Source organism: Ruditapes philippinarum, unplaced genomic scaffold (genome assembly GCF_026571515.1).
Source record: "Ruditapes philippinarum isolate M1 unplaced genomic scaffold, ASM2657151v2 ctg2872_1_1_1_1, whole genome shotgun sequence".
NCBI classification, from domain to species: domain Eukaryota; kingdom Metazoa; phylum Mollusca; class Bivalvia; order Venerida; family Veneridae; genus Ruditapes; species Ruditapes philippinarum.
The window spans coordinates 23,259-30,939 of NW_026851705.1; the positions used below are offsets into that span (position 1 = coordinate 23,259).

The following is a 7,681-nucleotide window of genomic DNA, read 5'->3' on the forward strand; positions in this document are numbered from 1 at the left end:
TAGGTATACTTTCCTGTGTCCAAATCCTTTTCGCGGAGCATTACCTGGTTTAACCAGTTCTTGTTTAAATGTGTTGCAATTATAGTGACAGTTACAGTTATAGTGAATAATTTTTGCTTTACCGCGAAACGTAATATAGCGGTAAAGTTATGTACTGCAGTTACATTGAATAAGTGATTGTTTTGTTATAAATTGACCAATGGAAATGTATAATTAAATCATTTGATTGAGATAGGTAGGGTTACAGGCGTAGTTGGTATTATCTTAAAATTATCGTATTTGCTAAATTTATTTAATGATATCTTTCATATTTGGTAGGTGGATACTTTTGATGGTCCTCTAATTTTTATGCTCCCCGTAAAATTTCGGGGGAGCATATAGTCCGCGCCTTGTCCGTCTTTCCGTCTGTCCGTCCTTCCGTCTGTCCGTCCGTTGTCTTGTCCGGAGCATAACTTGAAAACTCTTGGAGATAATTTGTTGAAACTTCATACAGTGGTAGAGGGCATATAGGGGGAGTGCAGTGTCAAAGAACAATAACTCTATTTTGCCCGATTTTTTAATTATCTCCCCTTATAGAAAAATCTTGTCCGGGGCATAACTCTAAAACTATAAAAGATATCAACATTAAACTTTGTAGGTGAATAGATCTCAATGGGTAGATGTGCAGTGCATAAGAACAATAACTCTTTTTGCCCTATTTTTGGAGACATTGCCCTTTGTTTATTTTAACTCTTTGAACTTTGTCAGGAACATAACTCTAAAACTGTAAGAGATATCAAGATGAATCATTGTAGGTAGATAGATCTCATTGAGTAAAGGTACAGTGCAAAAGAACCATAACTCTGTTAAGCCTCATTTTTGAACTATCTCCCCTTTTAGAAAAATCATGTCCAGGACATAGCTGTAAAACTATAAGAGATATCAACATGAAACTTTGTAGGTAGATATATCTCAATGGGTAGATGTGCAATGCAGAAGAATCATAACTCTGCCTTGCCTAATTCTGGAGTTATTACCCTTTGTTTATTTTTACTTTTTGAAATTGTCCGGGACATAACTCGGAAATCATAAGAGATATCATCAAGAAACTTTGTAGGTTGATAGATCACATTGATTAGAAGTGCAGTGCAAAGAACAGTTACTCTGCCTTTTCTTATTTTGGAATTATTGCACTTTGAACTTTTTCCAGGGACATAACTCTGAAACCAAAAGAGGTGTACCTTCTGTGTCCGAAACTTATTCGGGGAGCATCACCCGGCTCAAACCGGGCTCTTGTTTGTGGAGTTGGAGGTCTCTAGGGTAAAGGTCAAGGTCATTGGTGCAACAAATAAATTTAAACATTTTTGCTCATACAGCCTTTGTTTTAAAGTTGATTTTTTTTTGCGTTTAATACAAACATGCTAAAGGAGGTCCTTCTTTGGGTGTAGAAAGAGGTCATTTGGGACAAGGTCACCAATATTAAGGCCACCAATGTTAAAAATAGAATTTTACATTGATGTGAACATAAAATTGAGGTCTTCACCTTTGGATGGAGTTAGGGGCCTGTTGGTTCAAGGGTCACCAGTGGCTTAAATAGATTTTTACATTTGCTCATACAGCCTTTATTTATTGACAGATTTATTTCATATTCAGCAGGAAGACAACTTGCATGGTATTCTCCCTTTTGATTGAGATAGGGATCAATGGGTCAAGGTCATTACTGCTCAAAATAGATTTAGGAAAGAGATATCAATTCTGAGTGCATTGTTGTAAAATAATGCATGGTTTGAGTTCAAATGTGTGGTTATACAATCACGAAGGCCGATAGTTATGTCAAAGTATTTGAACAAAAAACCTGCATTATACACAATAACGCACGAATAATTAATATCTATTTCCATTCTAACACATCAAGAAAAAATATAATTATTATTATAAAGTTGAACTTTATGTTTGGTGGTTAAATTTGTTTTCGCCTCAGAGTTTCAAATAGAAATGTTCTTTAAAGGTTGTTCCAGTGGGTTGAAAAAAACTTTTGTTCAATCTACCGTGTGTAGAAACATTTTCAGAATAACAAATTTTGAAAACGTTGATAAAACTTTGTTTGGTTATTTTATTCCATTCTATAATGAATCAAGAGAAAGACAAACCATTAAAAGTGGAATAAATTTAAAACTTAACTCGTTTGCGACAATAAAATAGCGTACTTGATTTGATTGTTTTGCACATGCTGTTTGGCGCTACATTGCGACATCATGTAAACAACACTTTAAACGTTTGTACAGCGTTTAAACAACTGAATTAAAGATATTGGTGTTCGGATTCATATTCTTAGTTAGACCATTTTCTTTCATTCTAGATAGTTTTCAAAACAAAATTCGACAAAAAATGTTTATATTTATCAGATTTTCCAAACAAAATGGCGCCCTCAATGTGAAAATACACAGGGAGATAATAAGAACGGCGAGTGCATTGTTGTAGAATAATGCACGCTTCGGGCCATCTTTGTTTATATAGAAACATTTCCGATAGTTTTAGAATTTTAAACTTTTGCCCATACAGCCTTTATCTATTGACAGATGTATTTCATATTTGATAGGAAGATAAATTGCATTGTATTCTGGCTTGGAGTTAGGTGTCAGTTGGGTCAAAGTAGGTGTCAGTTGGGTCAAGGTAACCAGTGCTCAAAAAAGATTTTTACACTTTTGCCCATACAGCCTTTATTTATTTACAGATGTATTTCATATTTGGTAGGAATTACATGATATTCTTCTTTTTCATTAAGGTAGGATCAGTCGGTCAAGATCAGATAGATAGATTTTATATCTGCTTTTCTATAGTTTACAATATTACCTGTTATTTGTCATGGAGAGTATTTATATTCAGGTGAGTGATATTGTTTGTAACTGACAAGAATCTGAGCCAGGGGCACTTGTGTTTAGCAAACAGGTTCTTGTTTTTTGTGGTCTTGTTTATTGAATGATTTTATTTTCTATTTACAGACACACAAGCAAGTCAATCACAGAGTGTAAATATACCGATAGGTGGAAGAAACATACCGACACTAACTGGCTCTGAACAAAATGACAAAGACACTTTAGATCTATATGGAATTTCTGTCAGGTTCAATCCATTGACTGGATACATGACATTGTTCATTGATAAGGAGATTGATAGAGATGTAAGTTAAATTCTATAATAAAGATTTAAGTTGATATTATTTAGTTGCTAATAAAACATGAAATTTGTCAGAAAGGTTGTTTTGATGATTTCTAGGTCAAGTTTGAAGATGGGTCATGTCCGGTCAAAAACTAGGTCACAGGAGCTAAAAATTGAAAAAGCTTGTTAACACTCTAGTGGCTGCAGTTTTCATCTAAATATTCTGGAAATTTGTCAAGAAGGTTGTTTTGATGATATCTAAATAAAGTTTGAAGATGGGTCATCTCCGGTCAAAAACTAGGTCACAGGAGCTAAAAATAGAAAAGCTTGTTAACACATTAGGGGCTGCAGTTTTCATCCAAATATTCTGGAAATTTGTCAGGAAAGTTGTTTTGATGATTTCTAGGTCAAGTTCGAAGATGGGTCATCTCCGGTCAAAAAATAGGTCACAGGAGCTAAAAAAAGAAAAAGCTTGTTTACACTCTAGAGGCTGCAGTTTTCATCAAAATATTCTGGAAATTTTTCAGGAGGATTGTATTGATAATATCTAGGTCAAGTTCAAAGATGATTTATCTTCAGTCAAAAACTAGGTCACAGGAGACAAAAATAGAAAAAGCTTGTTAACACTCTAGGGGCTGTAGTTTTCATCCAAATATTTTGGAAAATTGTCAGGAAGGTTGTTTAGATGATATCTAAGTTAAGTTTGAAGATGGGCCATCTAAGGTCAAAAACTAGGTCACAGGAGCTAAAAATAGAAAAAAGCTTGTTAAAACTCTAGTGGCTGCAGTTTTCATCTTAATATTCTGGAAATTTGTCAAGAAGGTTGTTTTGATGATAGCTAAGGCAAATTTGAAGATGGGTCATCTCCAATTAAAAACTAGGTCACAGGAGCTAAAAAAAGAAAAAGCTTGTTAACACATTAGGGGCTGCAGTTTTCATCCAAATATTCTGGAAATTTGTCAGGAAGGTTGTTATGATGATTTTTAGGTCAAGTTTGTAGATGGGTCATCTCCGGTCAAAAACTAGGTCACAGGAGCTAAAAATAGAAAAAAGCTTGTAAACATTCTAGTGGCTGCAGTATTGATTTAATTATTCTGGAAATTTGTCAGGAAGGTTGTTTTGATAATTTCTGGGTCAAGTTCGAAGATGGGTCATCTCAGGTCAAAAACTAGGTCACAGGAGCTAAAAATAGAAAAAGCTTGTTTACACTCTAGTGGCTGCAGTTTTGATTCAAATAGTCTGGAAATTTGTCAGGAAGGTTGTTTTGATGATTTCTGGGTCATGTGGTAAGATTGGTCATGTCCGGTCAAAAACTAGGTCACAGGTGCTGAAAATAGAAAAATATTTTTAATACTCTAGTGGCTGCAGGTTTGATCCAAGTTTCCTGGAAATTGGTCAAGAAGGTTGTTTTGATGATTTCTAGGTCAAATTTGAATATGGGTCGTGTCCGGTCAAAAATTAGGTCACATTGACCAAATATGGAAAAATCTTTATAACACACTAGAGGTCACATGTTTGACTTGACTTGGCCATGGTGCTTGTTTAAGACATTGCTTGAATGCGGTTGTGTCAGGTGAGCGATCCAGGGCCATCATGGCCCTCTTGTCTATTCCTTAATTGGTTAAAAGCCCATTTTTTTCTTTTCCTTCATTGGTTACAGCCATGGCCTATGAAGAGAACAGTCAATGGTTGAAATAAGTTTTACAACAATTCTTGTTGATCCTAGTAAATGACTTTGTGTTATCCTGGTTTTGTTTGCTATGCCATGTGTACAAACATTAAGAGTTTGCCTCAGACATTCTTTACTATGTTTACAGGACAATGCACTTGATTCAAATGAGCGTAAAACATCAACTGTTACAGTTTCCATAACGATAGCTGATAATGATGATTTATATCCAACATTCTACCACCCTGGCTGTGGTGATATTTCAAGTTTACAACTCTGGCAAATTCCTGTGATGGTGTTACATATCGTGCATCTATAACATCTAGAGTTAGGGTAAGGTTTTCAAAAAAAATTGTTCAACTCTGCCTGCCTGACTCAAAATTGATTACTCTTTATACCTAAACTATGATTTAGATAAGCTTGCAAATCTAATGATCTAGGCTCAAAACTGTTGATAGTTCATTTTTTTACGTTTGATGTTGAATTGACTGTGCCATCTTTGAAGTTGGGCAATTTCAGTATATAAATTCAGCAGATTAAGAATTGTTTAAGTGATTTCTCACTGGTTTTAAAAAAAATATTTTTTGTAACTTTATAAACATGTAGAAATGTATGTATACAGGAAAATCAATGAATAAACATGCTCAAGATGACCTCATTAAAGATTGATAGTTATGCCTCCACAGAGTGGGAGCATATAGCGTTGCACTTGTCCGTCCGTCCGTATGTCTGTCCGTCCGTCACTCCGTCCGTCACTCCGTCCGTCTGTCCGTACGTCCCGAAATCTTGTGAACGCAACTCCTCTTAAACCGGATGGCAGATTTTGCTTAAACTTCCAGGGATGATCAACCTTAATGTGTAGATGGTAGTAAAGGAAGGAATTTTAGCTGCGACCAAATTTAACAGAATTATGGCCCTTTGTTGATTTTTTTCACTATATACCATATAGAAATTTTGTGAACGCAACTCCTCTTAAACAAGATGGCAGAATTTGCTTAAACTTCCAGGGATGAACAACCTTAATATGTAGATGGTTGTAAAGAAAGGAATTTTTGCTGCGACCAAATTTAACAGAATTATGGCCCTTTGTTGAGTTTTTCACTATATACCATATAGAAATTTTGTGAACGCATCTCCTCTTAAACAATATGGCAGATTTTGCTTAAACTTCCAGGGATGAACAACCTTAATGTGTAGATGGTAGTAAAGAAAAGAACTTTTGCTCCAACCAAATTTAACAGAATTATGACCCTTTGTTGATTTTTTCACTATATACTATTTTGTGAACACAACTCCTCTTAAACTCGATGGCAGATTTTGCTTAAACTTCCAGGGATGAACAACATTAATGTGTAGAATGTGTCATTTTTTACTTGCTTCATAAAAACACCCTTAATGGATTAGAATCGAAAGAGTGTCTTTATTTTCAAAAGTAAGATTTACTTTTATTGTTAACTTTTATTTCCTTTACGAGTTATGTGCACTTTAATAACCATGGCAACGCAACATCGGCGCACGCCGAAATTTTCATATAATGTTTAAATATAAACAAATGTTGAAACAGCTGAACAAACAAGTTTTGAGCAGACGGGTAAGTTGGGAAGTATAAAACCCATTTAAAAAATAGAAATTCGCTCTTTCGGAAATTTTTACCAATAAATGTGGTAGACTCCTTTATATTTTTATAAGGTGATTAAATTGAAGAAAAACAATGAGTTGTCGAGCAAATCTCTTGGTTTCAGGTCGCGCAAGCGATTCAAATACGGCAAATATATGCGCACAGACAGAAAGGGCGACGAATAATTTTAGCGGCAAATTGTTGGGACGTTTGTAACTTCAATTGCAAAAGATCTACAGAAGTTCAGGCATTATGACAGTTTTGCGAGATGTCCGACATGTTTAATTTCTGCATCGGGTCTATGCATTCAATTCTGGCAAAACAATTTAATTTAATTAAAATAATAATTTATTTCATTCATCAGTATATATGCGTATTTACAATTAATACTGGTAGTTATTATTTGTATTTCATGTATTTACCCTGGTCCGTTTGATAATTAATGCTAGCCGGTGTTCAGTAGATTTACCGCATAGAAAAATTGTCAGTTGATAAAATATGTTCTTTATCATCGATAATCATATTGTTTAAAGATCGGACGAGGGCGGTTTCAAATTGATACTATCAATCAACAATTGAATTAACTTAATAACACTGTCTGTTTAGTGTTGAAATAACTCAAAAATCCCGATAAAGAGCGGAAAGTATGCGGCACTCGGACCTTTATACGGAGAATGGAGCGAATAGATGACCACTTTAAATCTCGGGTCATCATCGCAAACAGAAAACTGGTTTTGGTATATGATCCGCAGATATTGAACACTATAAGAGTACTTTCAGAAACAATGACGCTGGTAAAATGTTTCATTTATATTGCGACGTCACGAACGTCATTTTGTTTCATCATCAGCGTGCGCCGGATTGTGCACCCCTTGTTTACCAGGTTTTCAATTTTGAAAATCCTGGTTATTAGATTGGGGTATGGCGGGCGGATGGGCGGATGGGCGGATGGGCGTCAAACGAAATTGTGTCCGCTCTGTAACTCTTCAACCCTTTGAAGAATTTTGATGAAACTTCAGACAAATGTTTACCACATCAAGATGACGTGCAGAACGCATGTTCCGCATGGCTGGCTCCAAGGTCAAGGTCACAGTGACATTAACATTGAAAATTCTGTCCGCTCTGTAACTCTTCAACCCTTTGAAGAATTTTGATGAAACTTCAGACAAATGTTTACCACATCAAGATGACGTGCAGAACGCATGTTCCGCATGGCTGGCTCCAAGGTCAAGGTCACAGTGACATTAACATTGAAA

The 7,681-nt window shown here is 35.4% G+C and overlaps 1 long non-coding RNA gene across 1 annotated transcript; it reads left to right on the plus strand.

Moving 5' to 3' along the window:
* The first annotated feature begins 2,983 nt into the window (after positions 1-2,983).
* LOC132737814 (uncharacterized) lies at positions 2,984-7,295 on the plus strand. Its single transcript, XR_009626785.1, has 3 exons — positions 2,984-3,160; positions 4,956-5,140; positions 6,550-7,295. It is a non-coding gene; the product is annotated as an uncharacterized LOC132737814 (long non-coding RNA).
* The last annotated feature ends 386 nt before the right edge of the window (positions 7,296-7,681 follow it).